At 40.8% G+C, this 26,825-nt stretch overlaps 2 long non-coding RNA genes across 4 annotated transcripts in view; one reads left to right on the forward strand and one right to left on the reverse strand.

Moving 5' to 3' along the window:
• Positions 1-83: 83 nt before the first annotated feature.
• LOC118231989 overlaps positions 84-26,825 on the forward strand; it is a 42,757-nt gene continuing 16,015 nt past the window's right edge. The window contains exons 1-3 of one of the 3 annotated variants that reach the window (XR_004766189.1): positions 84-271; positions 2,508-2,684; positions 17,790-18,000. This is a non-coding gene — a long non-coding RNA (uncharacterized LOC118231989). The remainder of the gene's footprint in view (positions 272-2,507; positions 2,685-17,789; positions 18,001-26,825) is intronic. The other 2 variants (XR_004766187.1, XR_004766188.1) reach the window with 2 other exon arrangements.
• On the reverse strand, positions 8,790-10,048 carry LOC118231990. The gene is made up of 3 exons (XR_004766190.1): positions 9,949-10,048; positions 9,627-9,689; positions 8,790-9,197 (listed from the first exon to the last, which is right to left on the reverse strand). It is a non-coding gene; the product is annotated as an uncharacterized LOC118231990 (long non-coding RNA).

Genomic DNA, 26,825 nt, shown 5'->3' on the forward strand with positions numbered 1-26,825 from the left:
CCACTATGAATAGCCTCGAGCGTCACGTAGAGGCTGAACGATGACAAGGGAAGTCTGCCCTTCCCTGTTTTATAGGGAGGAAGACAGTATCTGTGACTCTGTTAATGTTTTTCGAATAATTTCTTGTTAAACAAGGCATACATTTCGGAAAGTTATTACTAAACTTGAGAGTGAAAATCTATTTTAAGGACGGTGGGGCATTTATCGTCCTGATTACCCAATTAGCAAGCAATGTAGGCTACGTTGCTTGCAAGCCGACCCCACAGCTCAGGTAACAGTGTCAGTTTGATTTTTTGTTGTTATGTACACTGAGCTCCGTAATGTTTGGGGAAAATACTTTTTTTCTTCTTGATTTGGCTCTGATTCTCAGCTTTTATTAAAGGGTATTTGTATACACATTGGTTTCATCATATAGACATGACGATAGCCCATCTCGTTTCAGGACAGCATAATGTTTTGGACAAATGGCTTCTCTGATGTTTCTGATTAGTCAGCTGTGTTCTGTTGTTTCCTTAGCACAGGTATGAGAGAACTTTCAGTATTGATTCTAGGCTTTTGATTGCCTGTTCTTGACATTTGTCAACATGAAGACCAGAGTTGTGCCAATGAAAGACAAGGAACTCATTATTATGAGGCTGAGAAAGCAGCAGGAGGTTTTCAAAGCCAAAAACTGGAAAATATTGACTGGCCAAGTCATTCACCCAATCTGAATCCAATTGCACATGCATTTCATATACTGAAGAGAAACCTAAAGGCAACTAGCCCCCGAAACAAGCAGGAGCTCAAGATGGCTGCAATACTGGCCTGGCAGAACATCACCAGAGAAGATACTCAGCGCCTAGTGATTTCCATGGGTTACAGTCATTGAATGTAAACTAAAAAGGATATGTGGAAATTAAAGTCATCATGGTACTAACCATAATGTTCCAAACATTATGGTGCCCTGAAATTGGGGGCTATGTACAAAAAGTGCTGTAATTTCTACATGGTGAAACCAAAATGTGTACAAAATTCCCTTAAAAAAAGCTGAGAATGTGCACTTTACCCACATGTGAATTGTTTGATTACAAATCTTAAATTGTGGAGTCACAAACATTATAGATCTAAAGATGGCATAAATAAACTTGGTCTTGTGATCTTTCAACAATTGACAGTGAGAGGAGACCAGTGCCAATGTGTGGCATAGTGGTACCCATCTGGCATATAGCCTATGTATGAACATTCATTAACTTAGACTTTAAAACATCTATTCACAGGATACAGTTTCATTGTAATTTGTCTCATAGAAAACTGAAAAAAGCTTAGCATGACACAAAATAGTCTTATCAAGGCAAACACGTGATGCATGATACAAACAATGAACATGAGGCTATGTGTTTGTGTACATAAAATGCAACCCCTGGAATAACGGTAATGCGGCTAGTTATCTGGTGTAAACACCCACGATACCAAGGGGCTGCTTGAGTACTTCAGTAAAAACGCAGTGCTTGTGAATTCTGCTTTTTGACAGACAGGTAATGAACTACAAATGTGTGCACTACATCAGCGGGCAGTTAGATGTGACCCTGAGACCCCTGGCCCTCTGAAAGAAGCCCAGTGTCACACAAGAGCTCAAGATATACAAATATCATCATACATGTGAACACATGCATGTGTTCTCAAGCTCATACATTGCACATGTACAAAGCCTACAGTATATATGCCTGATACACGTCAAGAAACGACACACACCAAACATTGAGCATACCAAAGAATATTTATTTCCTTTTTAAATTAACAATAAGGCCAAACGAACCTGAGGTGTAATTTAAAAACAAAACAAAACAAAAAAAAACAATAGTGTGTGTACAGGATTGGGAATGAGACCTACCTAGCAAGTCAGCTTTTTTGATTAATGATAATGGTTTATGTTTTATGAAAGTTATTGTTTTTATAATATACGCTACAGCAGGCCAGGGTGCTCGGCAGGTGCTTGAGTGATTTGAAAATGCATGGATAATGATCCTGCCAAATATTATTGAAGAGTGTCCATCGGGCTCATATTGATCCAAGCTTATGAATGGAGGCAGGCATTTTAAAACAAAGTACAGACATTTTGAACTTGGTCTAGCAAATGATACGGTTTCGGTGCCATAATGGTCTCCTACCGTTAAACATTTATAGCATGCACTGCAAGGGCGAAGTTATTTGTCCATACCTACATTTTCATGTACATACAACTATTCCAACTTAAAAGTACCAATAACCAAATATTTATTTTCACAATATCAAATGCAATTATCTAATAGCTATAGCCACGCTACAGTATTTGCTGGTAGACATAATCATAATGCAGCTGTGTAGACAACCCTCGTGGCTCTGAAATTATTATTCCATCATTTCAGAACAGACTGACTCGACATCTGCTTTAAAAATCTGCTAAATTTGAAATGTGTGACAGGTTGCCTGAAACTGATAATGGCTGATGGTTTTAATAATCTCAATCTGAGGGGAGTCTTTCCCTGCAGGCAGTGCTTTCCTTGACAGCAGCACTCTTTGAGTCCCTGCTGACTTCTCACTCAGGGCTAGCAGAACTGTGGCTGTGGTGAGCGCCCCCAAGTTAAAGACTGGCCAGTCACTCATTCTGCAGAAGATGTCAAAGCTGATGCTAAATGGCTGTCTTTGAAAGAACGGGAAGAACAAAGGTCAGTGTCTCCTATTAATAAACAAAATAAATAAATAATGCTCAAACGTTCCCATTTCTAAATGTGAGCAGGTGTACTGTATATACCTCACTACTGATGCTTTTGCATTTTTGGCTGGACCGCAACAGCGGGGCCAGCCCTACAAACGCGAATGTCTGTGACAGAGTCGCCGCGTGATGAAATTACACCATTGGTCGCCGGTCCAGCCATATACTAGGTTTTGACCTGGTCTTGTTTTTACTGTAATCAGAAAATGTTAGTGAACCATAGATACTGTAGTGCTGTCTGGTTTTATGTTTTCACTGAAAAGGCTAGCCTAAAAGAGAAGACCAGTTTCTAGAAGGTTTCTGGTAAAACATTAGATGCCCTCTGGGGGAATATAACTCTCCGTTTTGACTCAAAGTAGATGGTAAAGGTCATTCGTGTACCTATTTCATGTGGACCTAGCATTTTAGGAGCTATAACCAACATTGCTTAGTCATTACATATAATGTATTTGTCGAAAGCCTCATAAAAATAGATCCTATCAGGGGTTACATGGGAAATACTATTGTGACCTCCACCTACGAGTTGAGGAGAGAGAGCCACTACTGGGATTGGAGGTCAGCCCCAATGATTGGCAGGTCTCAAAACACCATTGACAAATCACCCAAAAAAAAACAGCTGGCAAAGATTGAAATAGCCTCTGAGGTCATTCCAACCCACAAAGCAGGTGCAGTTTAAGTGGAAATGGATATACAGAACATACAAAAAACCCAGAGTGGCCACGGAATAATCAACGTGAGTAAATTGCCTTCGTTGTTTTCTTCAGCTGCGACAAAATGAAAAAAGAAAGGGTGCTCACCCTAAGATCCAGGAATGCGGCAGCCCTGCAATGCTTTGTGGGTCATTTGTTTGTGAGTCCTAAGTGATAAAGAATGGACTGATGCTACAAGGAATTGACGGGGAAGGGTAAACAGCCTTATAAGGCCGTTTCCCTTCTCCCTTTGTTAAAATGACCCTAAAAAGGATTACTGATAATCAACTTAGCGCATTTATTAATGAAAGCCGAACTAAAACACGTGTGTGGGTGTTGTTGGAGATATTAAGCCAATGAGAAGTTATAAATCTTGAGTGCCAGAGCATCTAGAGTCAAGGACAGACGTCCACGGTCCAGCCCACCCACATCCTGTTTCTAAACCACCTCTTCCACAGCCCTCCCACTGGCCTCCAGTACCCCCAGATGAAATATTGAAAATGACAAGGCAGCTTGTAGCACCATCATTGCATGAAATAAACACTCCTGAGGAAAAACCAATCTGCCCAAAGGCAAAAGGAGCTATAAAAATTGCCATTTGAAGGAAATGCAATCCTTCTTCTTCTGAGAATAAAGATGCAGGAAATTAGATTCCTTTGTCATCCGCCTTTTGAATCCCAGGAAACGTGTGCAGCCTAGTTTACCCCCATTACGGAGCCTGTAAGGATAGCACAGATAGTCTGCAGGAATATGGAGCTGAACTGGATTGAGTACATACTCTTCTGCTCCCTTAAGAGCTCTCTTGGCAAAGCTAAAATTGAATCATTCCTTCCTGTCCCATAGGCAGCCATTTAAAAAAATGTCATCCAAATCCGTCCATAACATAGACCCTCCAGCCCCCCCAAAACAGTTTCCATGCCAGGCACACTGATGTGTTGTGCATGCTCAACCTTTGCCCTCATTGGACAGCTGCGGGAGCACATTTAGCTCTCTCATTCACTTAAATTTAAGTTGATGGGTTTTCGTTCGTAATCAAATGAATAGGCGTTGCTCTTAAAGGTTACAGCTGCATAACTTTACGAGGGCCATTTCAGTTTCTTAATCGAGCAGCAGGGAGATCATTACTGTGGTGGCTGCCTGCTGTCACCTGATGTTGAGTCACATCATGCTGTTACAGTCTCACAGCTAATACTGTGACGTCTAATCCCCCCCCACCCCCCAAAAAAAGAAACATATTTTTAAGTATAATTATATATATAATCGTCTTTATTTGGATGACTAATGTTATGCACTTGCTGAAGTGCAAAGGCCACTCTGATTGTAGAGTTTGCAGCTGCAGAGTAACATGGCATATGGAGCGGCAACCATCTCTAGGCACCAGTATGCTCATAACAAAGTAGGACATGCTGGTGCCTGCTTTTGGTCTCTAGATGGTATATAGATCCTGATCCGCGAGGTGTGTCCTGCAAACAGAATAATGCATATTTCCCAATAGATGTGACGATATGGCACTTTCATATATCATTTTTATGTGGCAAAACAATGGCCCTATTTTCCATAATACCAAACACGTTTTCGTTTTCCAAAAAAATGTTTTTTTAAAGGGCTAATAAACATACACCATGTCTTAATTCTCCAATTTTCATCTCATATTTCACATGTTGCCTTGACTGTAATCACCTACATGCAAAGATGGCAGGCACCTCTTAGATTTAGTGTAAGTGTTTTCCAAGATGATGACAGAAATTCCCCTCACCTAATCAGCTTTCCTCAACCATGTCTTCCATTCCAGCATGGCGATCCGTTTCCATTGTGTCCGCCTAATTAAAAGTGAAAGAGTACAGCGTTACAGTGGAGCCTGCACCATGGCGTATCTGACACACAGTGTGTCGAGGTGGAAAAGGCTTCTGTGTGCACCCGGGGGTGGTGCCTTATAATTGGGTCAATTTCTCTTTATCACAGTACCCAAGCTCCTGCCTGTCACTTTCAGGGAAATCAAAAGTCATTCTCCAATCTTCCCCTTCCATTCGCTCCAACTCTTGGGATGCCTCCAGATGTTTCCAGACAGCGCTGGTCTTGGTCAGCTGCTCAGGTCAACTTAAGCCCTCTACCAAGCCCTTGGTCAGCCGTAGACAATCCCTGCCCTTTGCTGCCTGTCAGATAGCTCGGTTGACAGGTAATCTCTGCTGCCTCTCTAGAAGTAATGCTTTTAAGTCAGTCCAGTGAGGCGGTTGTCAGATATAATGGACCTGTGATTAGTGGTCTGGGCTGCGACGGGTAACAGTTCCTGACAATGTGCACAGTCGGGGTATCTCAAAGCAGGCTGTGGACATATTGTCCCACCCTGCCTCATATCTTTTGGAACTTTTTTGTCAGAACCCATGGCCCCTGAGTGGCCCAAATGCACCCCCCCCCCCCCAAAAAAAAGAAACATTAAGGAGACTTTTGTTGATTGATTTTTTCCTCTTGCAAATGTGTATTGTAAAATTGTTATTTTAAACCCTTGAGTTCCCATGAAACAACTCTTGGCTCCTTGCCAACAATGGCTTGCACATACTCTCTAAATTAAATTGTGGGGAAGTGTGTGTGTGCACAATTCTTTTCAGACTTTCAAACTATTTTTACAGATATTGAATATGAACTCAATAAAAAAAAAAGTGAGGAGGAACCTGAAATTACAACTTGATAGAGAAAATAAATAATGACAGAAGTGAGTAGCATCTGGTCTTGTTGCTTTACAATTTTGAAAGTTTTGATTACAGTTTATTAGATTTTTGCCTCAGAGATACTTTTTAAAGATAGAATAAATAAATATTGAAAAAGAATATTATTATTGAAGTGGATAGCAACACACAGTATGCATTGTGAGGAAAGATTTGTTATGAAGGTCCAACAGTGACATTCCATGCGATCCATTTCTTCACCACAGGCACTCCAAGCAGTGTTAAACACTGCATTGTTGGGTGAATGACGTGTTGCTTGCTTTAAAGTTCCAAACACCAGGCTTACATTTGCTTAATTTAGGCAGAGTTGAATATTGGTCCAAATGCCTTTTGAGTCATTTTGGTACTCTCGCTAGTTTTTCATGGCATTTGGCTGTGTAAGAATGTGTTTTATAGCAATCTTTACATGTCATGTTCCATCTGGGCAACAAAATAACACTATATACCACAGCAGTTGTTGACTATTCTGCATGGTAATTTATGTGATTTATTCCTGCAAAGTTATGTGTGCGTTGCAGCCTTATGGTTATTTTTCTTGTCTCTTTTGTGCTATGGGGCTTTAAAATCCATAACCAAGTACGGTGCAATCCTGTTTAGCACCTGAAACACTCTCTGGAGCTGTTGATAGCTCAGCAGGCCTGAGGCATTGCTGGTCCAGGGCTCTACAGCTCTAGTCCTCACACCCTTGCTCACACTGTCAAGGTGATCCTGCAGTCCGCAGCCTGTCAGCCGAACATCTTCCCCAGCATGCTGGTTTGCTCAGTGTCCATGAAATTGCCTAAAATAAACTGCAGGCTATATGCACCCCGTGGAGAGAATTTGAAGGTCCTTTTTGGTTCCTCGGGGACAATAAGAACAGAGAAAACGGTGGCCAAACCAAAAAGTGGCTACTTCAGCTCAGAAGCAAGCATTGTGGAATTCCCTGTGGCAGTCAGACAGATCTCCACGGCTGTAGTCTTTCATATTCTGAGAGCTTCCCTGGTGCTGAATTGGTGTATTTTGAGTAAGAGTAGAGTTGTTGTAGAGTTGGTAACTGCTCTTACTGGCTCCAGCATCTGGCTCCCTCTTCGGGTCAGCCAAGTGGTACTGCAGCTTCAGAGGGGCGAACGAGAGGGAACTGGGTGCACTGGGAATAGGGGTGGATTAGTTAATGAGTGATTCAGTTAGGTGAAGTGTGACCTGGTGTGTGAATGATTGACTGCTGTGCTGTGAAGAGATGGTCTGGTGGCTCGTTGAACAAATGACTGGATTAATGAGTGAGATTGGGTGGGTGAGTCAGGAGAACTGAGATGTACTTAGTCTTTTAAATATCTAATGCAGAGTCCAATCCAGATTCACAAAGGCCAAAATATATTGAAAAGAATATAACTACAGCAAAAAAACAATAAAAAACAGGAAGTACAGAACATTATGTAAATAACCACGAAGCTGTGAAACGGTGATAAAAAGTGTGGACAAACAGCAGCACTTGATTTAGAATACATATAGTTCCTCGCTTCGCCCTTAAGAACATTCCTCCAGCATACTAATGAGCTAAATAAAGATGCATGCACCACTTGCACTGGAAGCTTATGCTTGGTGCCATGATGCACTCTGAAGTCTGATATGTTATCCTGAGCATGTCAGTTCCAGCTGTGAGCAGAGTGATGAACAACCATAGTATTACACAGGTAGAGAGGGATACAGCCAATCGTGTATTCCCCAGCTTCGTGTACAAAAACGACTCTGATTGTGTGAGTGGTGTGGTTCTTTGGTGCTATGACCGCAGCTCAGCTGCTGAAGTGCAGGATGAAAAGAGGTGCAGCCTGTCAGCACATGGTATTGAGGAGAATGCATGCATGGCTTCACTCTCCAAATTTGACTGAGGATGTTGCAGTGGTGGCATGATCCTGAAAATAGACTTGGCCATTCCAGATTGTATGAAGTGTGAATATAGGGTGACAAAGGCACAAAAGGGCATCTTCCAATTCCATCATTCACCATTTTTGGCTGGAGCACAACAGCGGGGCCAGCACTACAAACGCGAATGTCTGTGACTGAGTGACTGAGTGACCGAGTGAAGTTACACCATTGGTCAGCCGGACCATGTGTGTTAGGTCCAGCCATATACTAGGTTTTAACCTGGTCTTATTTTCCTATGAGCATACTCATATTTTCTCCTCGTAATATATGACCAATGAACAGAAACACAGCTTGGTGTGCTTCACATTGAAAATTTGTCTCTGTAATTGCCTAATTATCTCTCTTGTTATGGATATCCTCAAGGTCTGTGACTAAAAACAGAGCATCCATGGCAGCATGGACAGCACCATGATTTCCTATGACATAGGAATCTTCTAGATATGGGAATGCAGAGAACAGAAGAAAAGGAGAGTCCCAACTAGAGCAGCAGAAGGAACATTTTGTCCCATAATGGATCATTCACTCCTATCATGAGCCCCTTCTTTACCCTGACAGTGGCCTGTAGCAGCATTTAGTGGATGTGATTGCTGATAGTAAGTGACAAGTTATTTGGCTCAAATAATGCATGAGCAATGTGCACTGCAAGCTGTAATTTTCATGGGTGGATGTCTCTCCCCTTCTTATTTGTTTCCATAACATTTTACCCATTTTTCTCAAGAAGAAAAACTCAAGATACCCCCCTCATAAGAAATGTTTTTTATTGAGTCGATAATTTAAACTACAATGCAAAGACAATCATAGATAAATCACTAATCACATTGTATGTACATTTTTACTTCAAAATATAGCATTTGAGATTTTTGTGCAAAACTGTTCTTTAAACAGGGGACTATGGCATAGAATCAGACATTGTATATGCTGCTTTTAGTCACACTAGGGTTTAGCCAATGTTATGGGTGACACCTGACAGTAATAATCATTTACCTCATTTCTATTATTGGATAAACAGAATGAAAATATTTGTTCCTCCAGAAATTAAATCCACCCCACAAGATTTCATGCAGTGAGTTAAACAGAAGAGTATGAGAGGATTAACAGCACATGTTCAGAAGCTTTTCAGTCCAGGGGGAATAAAAATCTTCCAATTTCTTCCTGAAAGTTTAAGCAAATGGTGAGAGAGTGTGAGTGAGCGAGAGAGAACAGGGTGGATAAGATAAATTGAATAAACATTTCTGCTCACTTCAGCATGGCTTTATGCTGCATAAGATTAGGTGTACGTGTTCTGAAAAAATAATTTAACAGTGGAATCAAAAAGCAAGAAAAAATAAAACAGCATATCAGTATGAACGTTCAAAGCTCGTTTATTTCTGCTGAAGTCATTATACTGCAGCTCTGTGCCCTCAGTGACATCACTGTGAAGCACTGAAGCACGTTGCAAACAATTGAACAGTGATCAATCTGGCCAGGAAATTTCCTTTTCTTTCGAAAAGTCTATCCATTTAAAGTAATCAACACTGTCATAAATACGACTAGCAAAGTTTTTGAGTTCCCTTAGGCAACTGGGTCCTGATTTCTACCTACTCAAACTGCTCCAGAGGTTGTGGCTCCATGCCTGAAATAGCCTCCACCTGAAACAAGGTGGCCCTTGTGGTCATGAAACAAGAAAAGGAAAACAAACCAATCCTTTATAATCAAAGTGAAAGCACACCTACATAAAAAAACATAAAGTCTGTAAATTCAACTAAGATACAACAAAGAAGCATAAGTATGGTAGTTATTATACATAAGCATAAGTATAATAACCATATACGTATAAATAGATATGATTATTTCTTCAAATATTATTTTTATTAATTATTATTTTTTAAAAATCCTTATAGTCATATAAATAGATAAACCTTACCTGCTGGAGCATTCAGCTGCCATTTTTTTAGGGATCAGCGACAGAAAGGGAAGCAGATGGTAGCCCGACCACAGTGGAAAACCCTTTTCATTATAAGTTGACTGTGAGGCAGAATGTCTGTATGTTATGGAATAATGATGATTTATGCAGAGAAGAGCATTTCTTGTCTCACCTCTTCATTTTCCTTCTTCATGCACCACACACCACCTTAACATTAGATTAGCTTCTGAATGGGCTACTTGTCTTACCATGTAAAGCATGTTTAGCAACATTTTCAGACAAGCAGAACTTCATTCAGTCACAAATGCATACCATAAATAACATCTTTATTATTTGCCATTTATTATATATTTTCCTCTTTGCTTTCAGCATTCAAAGGTGACCCCTGCTAGTATAAGTATTCACTCTGCTGTCTATAAGAAATGAAGGGAGTTTAGAGCATACAAGCGATAAAAGGCAATTATCGCAAGATATGAAGCATTCATATTGACAAAAAAACAGAAAATGAGTCAGACCTGTGAGAATTGCATCTCATTAGATGTGAATGTTCTGTTCTGAATGCCCTACACTGAAGTAAAGTGAAAGCAATGTACGGAGATGATGTGAAACTATTCTGCTGATTATTCACATGTGTGTGTTTGCCTGGTTTCAGTGTCTAGAGACAGGAGAAACTTGGTTTGCGAGGGTTGTGTGTGTGTGTTTGTGTGTGGTGATGGGGTTGCATTTCTGCAGTATTAATCCAACCTACTGGACATATTGCAGAGTCTCTCGTTTGTGTGTGTGTGTGTGCGCGCGCGTGCGTGTGTGTATGTGTGTGTGTGTGTGATGGGGGTTGCATCTCTGCTGTATTAATCTATGTACCCAACTGCAACCGACTGGACATATTGCAGAGTCTCTTGTGTGTATGTGCACGTGTATGTGTGTGTGCGTGTACATGCGTGTGTATGTGTGTGTGCATGTACGTGTGTGTGTGCGTGTGTGTGTGTGTGTGTGCGTGTGTATGTATGTGTGTGTGTGCATGTGTCTGTGTGTGTGTGTGCACGTGTGTGTATGTGTGTGTGTTTGTGTGTGCATGTGTGTGTGTGTGTGTGATGGGGGTTGCATCTCTGTTATATTAATCCATGTACCCAACTGCAACCAAGTGGACATATTGCAGAGTCTCTCAGGTTAATCGCCAGCTGCTAAGAGACTATGGCAGATGGAGGAGGCAAAGCCCAGCGTATAGGTTATGCTAAATTAAATTAATTTAAGACAAGCTCATTAGAACTCATGTGGTCACTTGGGAACCATGCTGGAAGTCTCTCAGCCAAAACAGACCAGACCAGAACAAATATGTACCATACAACCAGTGGTAGTGGTAGTAAGATGCATCAGTGATTTTATTTTGAAGAATGCTAGTTTTCAGTTCCTCGTTATTGTTTGCTTATCTTATTTCATATCCCTGAGGGTTACAGTTAGACACCACGGCCTGAATGTGTGTCAGCTATACACTGTCAGATGTTCAGGATGTGACTCATAGAAGAAGTCCTTTTACTTTTCTGGTGGACTGCAGAAGTGAAAAGAAGGAGGAGGCATGCTTCAGATGCAGGCCCTAATTTGCCCCCTCCTGTACTGACGGCTGATGTCACAGTAATGGACCAAGCTTATAAATGCAAATGGTCATTCAGGATATGTGTACAAAATATCTGACTGAGAGGAGTCTTAATTCATATCAGTCAATTTGTTCTTCCAAATCCAACTTAATCCTGTCCAATTGTTTTGCACACTGCTGTAAATAATGTCCAATGCCATTTAAAAGTCAATGGCATGAATAGGCTTAATAATATAATTTTGTGACATTGTGGTATCAGGTAGATGTATGATTCATACTTGTTTGGTTTATTTTAGCAATGGCTCTTTAACAATCACATGTTAAAATGGCACAATGTCTTCCTGGATTTGCATTTTTCCTCTTCTACTTCCATAGCAGCTGTAACTCTCAGCTACGAAGCCTGTGTGTGTGTGTCTGTACCTCCGTGTGTGTGTGTGTGTGTGTCTGTGAGTATGTGTGTATGCATGCATATATGTGTGTGTGTGTGTTTGATACATTACGGTGCTCATTTGCATGATTTTAATTACCTGTTTGGTGATGGAACTGTGATTCTGCCCCAGGTGTGTATCTACTCGCCTGTTCTTCCTCAGTATTCCACCGTTCCTCGCTGAATGACTCAGATTGGCCCCCGTAAACACCTCAGAGATTACAGCAACTTAGATCTTTAGAGCTCTTCTTTTTTTAATGATGTATTTTGCTGAGTCCTGTTTTATTTAATGGAGCTGGGGGGTGGGGGTGCAGGAATCAAGGTTATTTTATTTTATGCGGCGCTGACAGATTTTTTAAATGTACTTTTCTTCCACCACTTAGTTCGTATCAAAACTGCTTCCTTGACTTGAGATATTCTGAAAATAAGCTAGATAGCAATTATGGGTCTAAAAATGAACAGCATGGTAAACTCACAGCCAGGAACAGGACACTAGAACAGATATGAAAGAATGAAGTACTGACCAGGTTTGATAGCGTAAAACACATGAAAATACATATACCCGTATTCATGCACAGTGTTTTTGGCAATAAAATATTTTTCCTCTCAGGAATTTTCCATCCCCTTCATACTGACGAGGATGCTCTGGTCTCCTCACCCACCTGCCTGTAATCTGTAATTGCATAAGGAGAATAATTCAGATCTCTCCGCTTAAAATGCACCGATTAGAGAAATCACTTAATGGACCAAGAGCTTAGCATTAATCATCATTTAGATACAATCCAAATCCAAAATGCTTCCTGTCTCTTGTCCTATTTATTTTTATTTAAATTTCGGGCCCTTCTCTGCTTTTCTTTGGCTTTTTGAGTGCTGGAATGGAGTGCTATTTACCGGATTCATAATGGTTGAACAAAGTGAAACTAAGATGAAGCGCCATCTCTCCACCCGAATGCAAAGCAGGGCCATTCCGTTTTCAGTGTTCCTTCACGCCATCCATCACATGGTTAGAGAGAGAGCGGGAGACCAGGAGAAACAAGCTTCCCTCCCCTCCTTCCAGATGAAACCAAAACCCATTTCATCTGGTCCCATGCTTGTCATGATACATATCTGAAGTTGTTCATACTGTGGAATGTGCACTTCTATTCTTGGAAAGGAGTTTAGCGTGCTGCGTATCTATGGAAAGGTTTATGGTGTATACTTTTTATAGTCTATGGAAAGACAGAAAAAGTATATTGTTCCACTGTAAAGGTTCATAATACAGTACCTCTGGAAAGGTGCATATTTTATATTACCGCTGGTAGAATGCATAGTGTGTATTATATCTCCAGAGAGGTGTATGATGCACATTCTAGCAGCTACTGATACTAAAGGTGTCCTCTGCACAGGTGGCATTCGGATTACATTTCGCAAAAGCACTGCAATATTGAAATAACCCCAATGGTTAATGTTTGTGGTGCCCAATTTCATGAGGAGGACATCACCAACTATCTGCAAAAACAACGTGCCCTTGCTGAAAAGCTAGCAATAGTGCATGGCGCAGTGCCTTCCCTCCCTCCCTCCCAACTGTCACTGCTAGTGACACTCGCGGTGGTCACAGAACATATGTGTGATGGATCAGAAGGTAGGCTTACCGTTGGCCAGCGAGAATTAAATAGCTTTCAAGCTTAGATATGTGGAATTAAAGCCTTTCTTTATTCGGGAGTAATGAGTTTGAGACTGCTGTTGAGTCTAATATTACTGTACAGTAGCTCAGTGTTACAATGTTATTACACATGGAATAATCTACAGGTTTAACTATACGATGATCTTTTTCCATGTTGCTTTCTTCCATGTTGTCAGGTAGTCTAATGTTACTGCACTGGGCAACCTGCTCTAACCAGCAATGAGGAATGGTTTACATATGAGGTGTCTTACGGATATGAATATTAATGAGTGCAGATACATGCCCACCCGATCCTTATCTGCAGAACAGGTCACATGACATTACATTACATTACATTTAATGGTAAATGGTAAATGGTAAATGGACTGCATTTATATAGCGCTTTTATCCAAAGCTCTTTACAATTGATGCCTCTCATTCGCCGGAGCAGTTAGGGGTTAGGGGTTAGGTGTCTTGCTCAAGGACACTTCGACATGCCCAGGGCGGGGTTTATAAGATTTATATCACAGATGCTTTTATCCAAAGCGACATACAAGAAGTGCATACTGATGGTTATTGAACAGCTACAAAACACCAGTCCGATAAGGTACAATTCTCATTATGTATCAGTTACCCATAGCCATGAACATCAAGTCAGTTCACACAGTAAGCATAGGCTAGGTCAGAAAGTTATGACAAGTGAAACTAGAATGAGGCATAACAACAAGATATGATAAAGCTACAACATCAAAGATAATGATACAAGTGCAATGTAAGTGCTGGATGAAGATGCAAGTGTAAAATGAAAGTGCTTGAGGATTAAAGAGCGATCCTAGATTGTGAGTACCCTGCAGAGTAGTGATAGTTAAGAGTCTGAAGAGATCAGATCATGGTATTCAGACCATGGCGGAAAATGGGCAGAGACCGAGTGGTTTCATAGAGCATAGAGGAATGGGGACATGGGTCACAACATATGACAGCGTTTATTACAATTTAATGGTTATAAATGGGTTAAAAACTTACAAGAAATATTAAGAAGACAATCAATTGTCACTTCTGGGGAATGTACCCGCAATTTGAATCCAGTTTTCCTGGACCTTTAATCTGAACCGAAGATGGCCGCTCTTCAGTGAGCCTGCAGTGTGCTCTCTGTGGAAGCTCACAGCAGAGGGCTGTGCACATGGCGCTTTTCATAAGGAGTTACTCATCACTGGGGATGCTTGGCAGCTATATTTAGCCCTGACAGCTCCTCTTCCCGCCTGCATATGCCTTAGTGTGGGGGCAGTGGGGCTCATTCCTCCCTGGCGATCAATATTGAATATATCAACAGGGACTGCCTATGGAACCATGTGAACAGCCGTGGGCGAGACCAGCCTTCGCTTCTGCCTTATGGAAGTGCGAAAACGTATACCGCACAGTACCAGTGACAAACATATGTCCATTTTGCCATTCATATTCTTCGATACCAGAGGCAAATAAAAATTCCAGTGGCTGTAATCCCGACGGATCTGATTTATTTCCGCGAGAGCTGTTCCAACACTGGACCCTTCACGGGAAACAGTTTATGTGGAAATCGCTAAAGAGAGCTGTCTGTTGGGGGAAAAAAGAGACTATTATTAATAGTAATGTTCTGCTACGGTGGAGTCCTAGGAGGAATCAGGGCAGGGGAGTTGTGAACAGTGAGAGAGAACTGGCACAGCTATACCCTGCAGGAGGGTCAATGCCTCAGCGCTCTGTTGTATACCTGTTTATTCCAGAACAGAGACTCGCTCCAGATAATTAAACCATCCTGGCACTTATTGGGGGATTTCCATCAGGATGTGATACACGTTTCACCTGCGACTACAGACTGTGGGAGCAACTAAGAGGAATCGCTGCTTGTGTTGTCTGAAGGCTGGGATGCAGAAAATAGGGTAAAAATAATATTCTCTGAAAAGTTCATTATAGATGATGTTGAATAAAATCAAATGTCTTGGGTCTGCTTGGGAAAGACGACAGGAGTGGGAAGCAGACAGGAGACAATGCATTAACATGCTAAAAGCATGACACGCATTATGAAGCTTTAATTTCTCCATGGTATTAAATTTGCAAATAATTGCTGCACATTATAGCAATTATATACTACAAGATAAATAGGATAGTTCAAAACGAGAGGGATCACTTCAAGAAAAAATGTCAGCTAGAGAAATATGCTATTGTACTAAAAAAGGTCCCAACTTTTTGTAGTAATTAGACAAGGAAAAGGTATTTGTGCAAGACAATACTGCACACGAAAACAGCAGATTATTTAATGCAGCCCAGGTGACTTTGTAATTGTAAATTGTAATTGCTACCATTTACTTGAGTTCAGATTTAGGTGTAGCAGTAATTTTCACATTTTTCATTCCAGTTGAGTTTTTTATAAAGTCAACTAATTTATATTTCTGTTCCAACAATGCCCATTAGGCAAGTCTCACAAAACTGAGAAATGGTATTCCAAATGTGGATAAAACTCACACTGATGGAAACATAGCTATTGGAGCTAGATCCCTGAAGGATGAAGACTGGCTATGCCAGCCTCATTATTCCTATGTATTAGAGAGAACATATGGCAAATTACTATGGCAAATAATCCCCCAATTTATGAATATCAAAACAAGAATATGAATATTAAGATATATCAATATATGAACCTCATGTAACACATACGTTGTGCAAATGTTAGTAGCAATAATAATAATGATGGCGATGATTGTCATTATAATGAAAACAATATACAATGGAAAAACAAATGTTTCAGCAATGAAGTACCTTGGTGTTTCCAAAGATATCTGCCTTGTATGTGGTGACTTGAACGAGAAACAGACAAACAAAGTTCTGGATGCTAAAGTTTTGTGAACACATAGCCCAGAGTCACATCAGCAGATTAGAAGCAATGTAGGGACACTATCCTCTCTGGGGAGATGGGTTTCAAACTAAAGACTAAGAGAACTCTGAATGAATTGATAAGAAGAGCGTATTGCTAGGTCAGGAAACAAAACAGCAATGTCATTTTGATAAGGGTTGTATTTTGCTCTTGATAGCATTTCTGAAACAAATAACTTACTTGAAAATTTAATTCAGGCCACTGAGGATAAATGATAACATTGCCAAAATACATACAGTATGCACCGTGTGGCCTTTGATGTAATAAAAAGGAAATGGAAAATCACCAGTTATCATGCAAATCCTTATTCTGACTTTAATTCCTATCATCTCTAAGCACCTTAAGTTATTTCACCATGCATACCAATTTCTAATATTCTAAGACTGTTGAACTACAACCTTGAAACATTATCCTTTTTAAGCACTATGCAAATATCTTCTCAAAATGATGCCATATGGATTTATTTTGCGGTCGTAACACAGTAAGGCCGTCTGTTTGATAGGTGCATAATGCGTTTTGCTGATTATGAGGAAGGGGGCTAAGTAAGTGCAGGTAGTGGATGTCACACAGGTCTAACACATTGATCTTTGTGTCAGTCTTTGAGAAGGCAGTTCCGCTGAATTTCTGACAAGGATCACGCATTTCAACCGCGCGCATCCATTCCGTGGGTCAAGCTGGAGGTCCCCAGGCTGTGGTCAGCAACTTCATGACCCATCCATTGATTATCTCATTGATTACTTTTTCGATCAAGAAATGGCTGCAGAATTCATCTTGTAGGGGTGGTGTTGGCCAAAAAAATAACACCGAGATGCAGCGCATATTGTTGCTGTATATTTGCATACTGTCTTCGGCAGTGGGAGGGATTTTACAGCAGTGTTGAAGCTTTGAAACTGTACAGGGTTGGGTGGCTGTGGGGGTTGAAGCCACTGCAGGCGGGTTTCCTAGCACCGCTGAAAGGTTCGCCACCGCACGGCTCAATCTTAATGATGCCATCTACACCCCCCGGCATAACCTGCACAATTTGATTCTAACTGACAGCGGGTGGCCCCAATATGCCTCTTTCTTCATTCTTCATAAATAAAATGCTAACACTGCAGGTTACAGTATGGCCTCAGTTTCACATTGCTTATAAAAGCTGCGTAAACAGGCAACAGTAAAGCTGAAGCAGAGTGAAACTAAAGACTAGGAGACAGAGTGGGTGTAGGTCTGCCATCTCCTCTTATCCATGGTGTTTTCTTCCTATTTTCTGATTGCGGGTCTCCGTGTTCTGCTGCAGGAGACCGGCGTCTGGTATTGGTCACTCTGGAAACAGCAGACCCAGGAAGAGGCGCTGGGCTCGCCTTGAGACAGATAAGATCATCCCTCACAGACAAGGCACTGTAATGAAACCGTGAGATGCAGCTGCCGTACTTTGCTCTGTTATGCAATATGACATCATACGCAGTGTCCAGCAGCCAGACCATTAAGAAAATGAAGGCAGCTTCCATGTGAGTAAGCTGTTGTGATTACAAAAGACATTAACAGTAACAAGGAAGATGACAGAAAGGCACTAATTACTTGTCTTTTATAAAATATTTCAGAATTTTTTTTTGATGCAGCTGGGTGGCTCAATCGGTAAAGGCACCGCACTGTGATGCACGGATAAGCCACACAGTCTTGGATCGCAACCTGACTGAGCTAATGCCAAGTGTGGTCGGCAGCTCCATAGGACGATGTGCGATTGGTAATTGTATCACCCAGGGTCTGAGAGGGTTAGGAGTCCGCATTTCATCGTGCTCCAGTTACCCCCGCTGGTTGATAGGATGTCCGTGGACTGCATATCAAAGCCACATATGAAAGCTCTCAAATAATCTATATTGCTTTTTCAGAAAGAGAGACATCAGAAAGAGAACTGACTTTAAGGATAGATAATATGAGGTAACATTATTATTTTTTATTTAAAAAAATGCAAGCTAGTTACTTCAGTGCTTACTCTGACTTAGCTACATGTACTGTGGCTATAATATAACCTAATGTTATGATAAGATAAAAAAAGTAGCTGTGTACTATTATGGCATTTAGCAATCAATTGTGACATGAAGTGAGCTCGAGCAGGTATCACAGCCCATTGGAAGAGGGTAGTGTTTCACATCAGTGTAGCATAAGGTTCAGGAAACTGCGCTTGTACTGTACAGTATCTCCAAAGATGTAGATTTGATTCCTAGGTGGGTGCTGCCATTGTGCAATGCATGGCAGTCTAGATAACATTATAGTTAGCAATGTATCTAGCAAACATTACGTTAGCTAAGCATAATCCAGAAACATACATTATGTGCAAATAAGTGAACATTTTCCATTCGGTTCCCCTTTTGGCTTAGTTGTACGCTCTTTGTCCACAATGATTTCATGTCTGGAGACAGTCCCTTGAAGATGGTGAGACACTTGCTGTGGCTGTGCTTTACTCCAGTTACAATGAAATGCTGCACAAAAATATTCTCCCTCAACAATGATAAATTGCCAAAGAACGCATCTGCGTGAGTGCCGTGTGAGACGTAACCTGAAGTGGAACCATTTTCTTTGAGAACCCTGTTTTTTTGTGCTTGCTTAAGACTTGAAGTCCTCAAAGAGGATGATTAATTTGACGAGCAACAGCTGTGGCTCTTAGGCCACTTGTTCCCATTCTGGAACTGAATTTAACAAGTCCCATGCACACTTTGTAAGAAACATATTCTGCGGGTTTTTGATTTTAAATTACATTAAATTTAGTTTGAGTCCTTTTGAGTTCTTTACATTTTGCCCTTCTGCTTTTTGCTATAACAAGGGCTTGGAATGTGTCCTTTGCCATTTCTGTTTTCTGTTATTATTAGCTTGCAGTTTGTTGTTCTCTAGTGTTGTGATTGTTGTATAAGTCCACAGCAACTCATGAGGGCGGGAGGAACATAATGAAGTGCTGCATATGCCACAAAACGTTAATATTTTTATGAAAGAAAATACAAAGAGTGTACTGTTTCTGAAATCCACTCTTTTCAAGACTCATTCCTGCTTGTCTATTTTATAACAGTAGCTTACTGCCTGTTCCCATGCAATAACACTCCAATGCTGCCCTTTCCCAAACCAAACAGTTTTCTTTAATGTCATGTGGAAATCCAGTGGGTGCCCTGGGAATCTTGTCAGTCTCAAGTAATGACTTTAAGGATTTAAAATGGTAAATAAAGGAATATACATTGCTGTTTGCGATTTTAATTGTTAAAAATCAAAATTATAATTTGCAGATAACTTCGACAATACTCTCAATGACAACTTGAGACAATAAAACTTAGTCGAAAGAATTAGCAGAATATCAGTGGAGAAGCACATCAAGCCTAAATGTGAAGTTTTCGAAATGCAAAAATCTGACAGCCTATGCCATGTGCATAATTTTGCATAAAACTGTTCTGGATGGAAAAGTATACTACTCCTCTCAGCAAATGAACTGAAGCATATTAATATTGATTGAATTAATCTTGCTCCAGTACACATGTTGCACAAGGAAATGCCTCAAAATAATAAGAGGAAGAAGACAAAAAAAAGCCACAGACTAAGGTTGTTTTTTCACACCTGAATGCACTCAGTGAAGATGGCAGTGTGCATGACTTTGACTTCTTTTTTGTAATGACTTTGTCTTTTTTTGATAAGATCCTTGTGTTCCACAATGTTTGTTTAATTAATTGTTTAGCTAACCCCCATATGCAGCATTATCGGCTGGTAGGGCAGACTGAGAGCGAGTCTGGAGGCTCAGGCCACAGAGGGAGACGCGGTGCAGATGGTGGTTATCGGGTGGAGGAGGCTGCGCCACATGGTGCAGCAATCAGACTGCCATAAAACACGAAATTGCTTTGGACAAAACAAATCGCTTTGCCTCTCGTGGAGATAAGGGTTATACATAAAACTAGCAAACAAATAAATAAAAAAAAATGAACAGAGTGATAGAGAGAGAAGGGAACAGAGAAAGCTTAACTTTAACCTAAAATAGACCGACAATCACAGCCAAAACGCTGGAAGAATTAAGAATAGGGTTGCAATCCTTGCATACACATGGGCTGTTAAGTAGTAGTAGGCGGAGAGGGTTCTGGTTCTCAGAGGTATCTCAGAAATCTTTCAAGAAGGCCTGACCTCAGTGATTAAGAGCCACCAGTTAATTTATGGTCATCGGCACATGTGTGGTGTGAATACAAATCAAAATGCAACGGCATATTTTGTGCTCCATATCTCTTGGCACAGAATGTGCATTGATGCCACTTCTCTGCACACAAGAGGAAGCTCATTATTGCTCAATGAAAAGTAAATGAATTCTGAACAGGGTGTCAGAGAGACCAAGTTGATTTTGAACACCTTTAAACTTTCTTTTATATTGCATGCCATGAGTGGAGGCATCAAGTTTTTTCCCCCCTCTTTTTTATTCCATTTCCAGATGTATTTTCAAGAAAAATAAACCATTTGGTGAATTGGTGTGCAGGAAAATAATGTAATGCTTCCCAGCTCATGCTCAAGGCTTTTCACACACAGGGCTCTGGTAGGAATAAAACACACTTGAGAAGTCCAAGAAAGTGGTTCCATGTCTTTACTGCTCAGTGACCATAGGTATCTGTTGTTAGCAGGAAAGAATTCTGAGTCTGATCATGGCAATGGATGTTATTAATTTTGTCTGGCAAAATACAGAGAATACACTCTCTGTGATGTTATCTCTGTGTTATTTCCCATTTTAGGTTTTAGATTTTAGGTTTGTGTACAAGAAAGTAGATTCAGTCAGATGTTACAATTGTTTTTGCTCTTCATAAACACTATTGGGTGAGATTACTCGAGATTAACGTCCTAAACTGTGTACAGACCTTCTCATCACCCCCAGTGATTGCAACTGTTATACCTTACTGTTTAAAAAATAACAAAAAAATTGTTCTGAAAAATAAAATCAGTCACTTCCACAGGACATCATTAACTGACTCTTAAGTACAGGAATGGCTGATCTTTACATGCCCTACACATTCACCCATTCCCACATTTAAAAATCCTTGACAAATTAATCAAGAGGGAGGTGAACCACTCCTTAGTTCATGGAAAAATGAGAGGAGCAAATTTGTGTTTCCTCTCTGTTGTGGTCATAAATCACTGTGAACTATGGTGGACAGAAGGCAGCAGGGCTTGGCAGTAATTAAAAACTCTTCCTGTCTCTCCTCAGAAAGCGTGCTTCTAAGCAGATGTCCCCCTCAAATGTTAAAACCTCAAACCTTAATCTTCTATTAAAAAGTAACACAGAACAAGCATTTCACACAATACACTCTCAGAAATAAGTGACTGTGTTTGTTCCAATTTGATTAATTCCAATGCAGCTCTATTATGTGAGCTGACATGATTAATGAGCAATTAAATAAATAAATGGGCTGCATTGTTGTGAATGAACATTAAAAAAAAAACATTTCAAATTGACTTAAAATATCTGTAAAAGTAAAATAACACAGATTAAAAGGCCATTGTGTTCTGAAAAAAAACCCACACTATGTGACACACAAGCCCTTACATCCTGAGAAATTAATATTCCTGAAAATACACCAGGCATAGTACAGTAAATCAAGGGTGAGCAGTTGGACATCTGAACGGTGGCCTTGTTAAGCTTGTTTAATGCCTGTGTGTATGAAATTGAATAAGAATCCAAGAACAATGAGTCTAAAGTGCAATCCTGCCAAAAGAGATAGCAATTATTCAAAGTGAAATATATTGATAAAGTCCTGGAGAGTGTAATTTGAACCACCTTGGCTTACTGTCAATGACTCACTATACACGAGAGCATTGCCATGCAACTGCACCACACTCGGATAATGGTGCTCTCATTGTCGAGAAATGTTAAATGGGAGCCAGTAGCACACATCCAAAGTTACCAGCCTGGACTTTTGCCCTGCAGTATGATCCGATATCAGTCTCTCAGTATGACAGGCATCAGCTTGGACAGATTACATACTGTACATTACATGCATTTTACATCGCAAGCAGTGTGTACTCATATAAACTCTTCTGGCGTTGAATTAGCTCTCAGGGGACAATCCCCGACCCTGCTAAAAGGAAATGCATCACTTTTTCCCTTTGAGGAAAACTGGGCTGTTGGTGGATCTTGACACAAAATGGCCACCTATAAAGTTTAATGGCCAACTATATTATGAACTCGGTCTCATACTCTGAGTCGATAAGATGCTTGCTTCCCGTAATGACATGAGGGAATGGGCCCAGGCTGCAGTTACAGTTAGGAACATTAAAAATATCATAGCGCCAAACCTGATGCTATTTGTAGCATTTACCACAGACCTGTATTATATCTCACAACATGACCAACGCCATTTTGGTGGCTAATGAGACGACGAAGCGAGACAATTAAATTCCATACAAGTTTAATTATGCTATTAATTGCTGAGCCCCACCAACTGCTAACGACAGAGGTGTGCGAATGGCGGTCAAAGAAAAAGCGATAAAAGAGAGAGGTGCACTGAAGTGTAAGGGACTTTTCACTCCAATCATACCCCTCTTACTCAGAACTGTTGGGCTGATAACAAAAGCCTGCTTCCTGCCTCTCTGAAGGCACGTAACTTCTGCATACTTTTAATTATCGAGCCAAAGCCCAGATGCACAGGCAATTATGCATTCAATTTCCTTTTAAATTAGGACTTGTGTATACAATGCGACCGGAGGTAGATAGCCACAGTCTCTCCGTCCCTCAATTTAGACTTTGTGATTACCCGCCTGCAATCTGGATCCCCCATTGTGTGTGTGACCCGAACACCGCAAGGATTAAGATAAGAATGCCAAAGTCTTAAACCTTGATGTTACAGATGTTCCTTTTACTTTTAACAAACACTATAAGTCTAAGGACAACAGAATCTTAATAGATTTTTTTCTGTGTGAGAATATTTTTAAGTACTTGTGCCCAAACCATGCTACATTTGATTTTACTCTTTCTAATCATACTGCAGGATATTGTAACATCTTCATACACACAATGAAAACTAATTGCTTAAAATGTAAAGATAGTTCCAATTCAGAATTATTTCACAACAAGCTGGCTTTGTGCAGTAGTTATTCTCTCTTGTGTCGCAATGATAAGTCAATACAGGAGTATTATATTGATTTCTTATTCTTAAAATACAATAAATAAATATATGAATATTTTTACAATTTCGTGATTAAATTAATTCTTCAAGTTAGACAAACTTGGGTGCTTGCATACATAACCAAATATTATTTTTTCGCATTTGTTTCATTCAGTCCATTCAATTCAATCATATGGAGCATCAGGTAAATAATGTTTTTCTTTTTTCTTTGAATTGCATATTGTTTATAATTTCAGTATTTTTTGCGTAATGTGTTCAAAACATTTAGATTACACACCTCTGGGGAAAAAGCATCATTCTTAGCTGCCCATTCTTAGCTGACTTCATTTCCCGTGTGCGATTGGGTTTTCATTACAGTGGGAACGCAAGTCAGAGTGACCCCGTCATCTCATATATCGTCTCAAAAGGTCTGATTAATCACAGTGCAGTGGTTGCTTCCAATCTGGAAGTGTACAAGAACGCGAGCGAGGCAGACACGCTCAGGTCACGCGCGACCTTATTCACGCGACTCTGTTCGGGTTCATTGTTTATACAGTGCCGGTTATGAGACAATAGATTTCTGATCCACCTGACAGAGCTCTCTTGGCAGGCAGGGTTTTTAATGCAGGCCGAGTGCCTGGAGGAGTGTCTCAGTGCCTGTGGGGTTAAAGCCTCTCCCAGCCGTGCACATGATTGCATTTTAAATTGAAATGCTGGATGGTGCTTAATTAAGTGATAAAGGCTGGAAACGTGGCAGCAATTAGGAAATGAAAAGGCCGATGATGGCTGACAGTGACCGGACTGACCCCCTCCAGGGATTCGCCTCGTTCCCCGAGCGCCGGCGGCACTGTTTTGCCGGGACGGAGCGCGGTGCACCGCGAGGGGTAAACTCCGCCGGCTGTTGGCCCCTGGTGGGGGCTTTTCATGTCCAGGGGGCGCTGGGTGAAACGGAGAACTCCAATCTGATTAAAATCCAGCTGACTGTCTGTAAATCTGATTTGTGAGGCATCTCGTCGACTGATTTGCACAGTCGCTTCGCATGTGGGGATTGGCACATTTCAAATTCAGAGTCGCTTTTAGCAAAGCAGAACAAAGCGAAACTTAAAGGGAGTTTCGCTCATTTCAATGTCAAAGGCAGACGACTGCCGGCGTTTTACAGTGGAGGGCCGGCGTCCTTGACCACCTATAGAAAAAGGGCTGCGCAGACTCCTCTACTGCCGTCTCTGTTGGGCGGCTGTCTGTCATTACAATCTGAATAGAGAGACGGTTAAAAGGAGGAGAAACAGACATATGGAGAATCTAAGGGGCTGGGGAAAGGGGTGGGGGGGGGGTGGGGGGGTGGGTTGTTGGAGCTGGGTTCCAGGTTTTGGAAAGAGGCTGGCAGTGAGCTTCAGCCCCGTGCACTGCAGACGAATTGCATTTGTATTCACAGTCATCCGTCTCGTGGCTCCGCAGAGCGTGGGAGGGGGAGAAAACGCAACGGCAATAAACTGTGGATGCATCTAGGAGGAGTGAGCGCCACAATGAACTATGCAATGCCCAGATTAAGAGCTGGGAGCTATAACATATGATGCAATGCCCACTATAAAAGCTGTAACACGCAGCCCAGTGCCCTCCATAATGGCTGTAACACATGATGCAATTCACATTATTAGAGCTGTAACACACAAAACAATGTCCGCTATAAGAGTTGAGAGATGCTATACCATATAATGTCCTAGCTATAAGAGTCATAACGAATGATGCAATGCCCACTATGGGAGTTGTAAGAGACAACCCTATGTCCAGTGTTGCCTACAGACTTGCAGGAGCATAACACATTTGTCTTTCTGGAATGCGTAAATAAACAAAACTAAAACCAAACAAAAAATAAACAAGATTAACATATAAACAAGAATGGCAAAACCATAAATATATAACTATGATGATCTTCACAGAACTCACTGGCATGATAGACTTATTAACTTAGCAAGAAACTTGTTGACATGTTATTAACCTTGAATTAATAAATTAATAATACAATTTTATTTATGTCTCTTGAGCCTGTATTATTTATGAAATGTTATTGAAAAATATCTGTTTGGATGCATGCCTATTATGAAACATTGAACAAGGGAAATCATTTTTATGTTTTAAATCCCTTAACATAGCAAGTAATTAAAGTGTTTCCCTTTAGATTTAGGGCATAGCTCCAGATGTAATGCTTCATGTATATCAAGTGTAATCTACATTGTTTTCCGATTTCAGGAGGGACATGGTTTTAGGTCTTTTCCCCATTCCTATCTAGATTTGAAAGAGGGCGATAAGATTTATGTCTCGTGACTGTAATTTCAGAATGATTTATGTGACTTAAGCAAATATTATTTCTTTGTCATCGGCCTCCATTAATGTACACCGCAAATAGGCAGATGCCATGTGCGGCAACTGCACTTTGCTAAGTATGAGTGACACATTCATCGCATGACTGCAATTCTGCTTTTAATCATAGCTGAAACATGTATAATTAATCACCCTTGCCTCCCTGTCCCAGCCCTGTAGGTAATCAATTAGAAGACGTGTCTCCTACGTTAATCTTGGCAATAGCAGTTTGAGGAATTCCTACTTGCAGATTAGCGCAAATTAAACTACAACCGGTTTATAGTATGCCAATTTTATGTAGCAAGTTATATTGTATTTTATCACGTTTTTTTTTCATGTTAATGATTGAATGTACTTTCAATTAAGTCAAGCCATGCTCTTCCTTTTAGTTCTAAAACATTCATTTTAGCATACTGCATAGATTTAAAAATCATTTTAAAGAATAATATATTACAACCGCTAATGGTCTCTGCAAAAATATGATGAAAGATATCCAGCGGTCCAGGACTGGCCCCCGGGCATGTAATCCCTGTCTCGTCACTGTGGGGTCAGCCCAGGATGAGTCTCTCTTCATATGAAATCATGAAAAGAGGTCCACTGCCCCCTCCATAATGGCAGGGGAGATTGTCTTGTGAGTGCTCAATTGAGCTCGCAAAGGCTTCTCTCACCTAATCAAGGTAACTGCAGCATGCATCCTCGCACACCTTGACTCCTCTCCTCCAGCTTCAGGGGGAATGGGAGCCCAGATGAAGAGTAATCATCTCTCTCTCTCTCTCTCAATGGGTGGGGGGCAGTGATTTCAGTGACTGCTCTATTTCTGGAGGGAGAATACAGGCTTGGGGTGGTGTGGGGGGAGGCTGGTG

Source organism: Anguilla anguilla, chromosome 7 (genome assembly GCF_013347855.1).
Source record: "Anguilla anguilla isolate fAngAng1 chromosome 7, fAngAng1.pri, whole genome shotgun sequence".
Classification (NCBI taxonomy): Eukaryota; Metazoa; Chordata; class Actinopteri; order Anguilliformes; family Anguillidae; genus Anguilla; species Anguilla anguilla.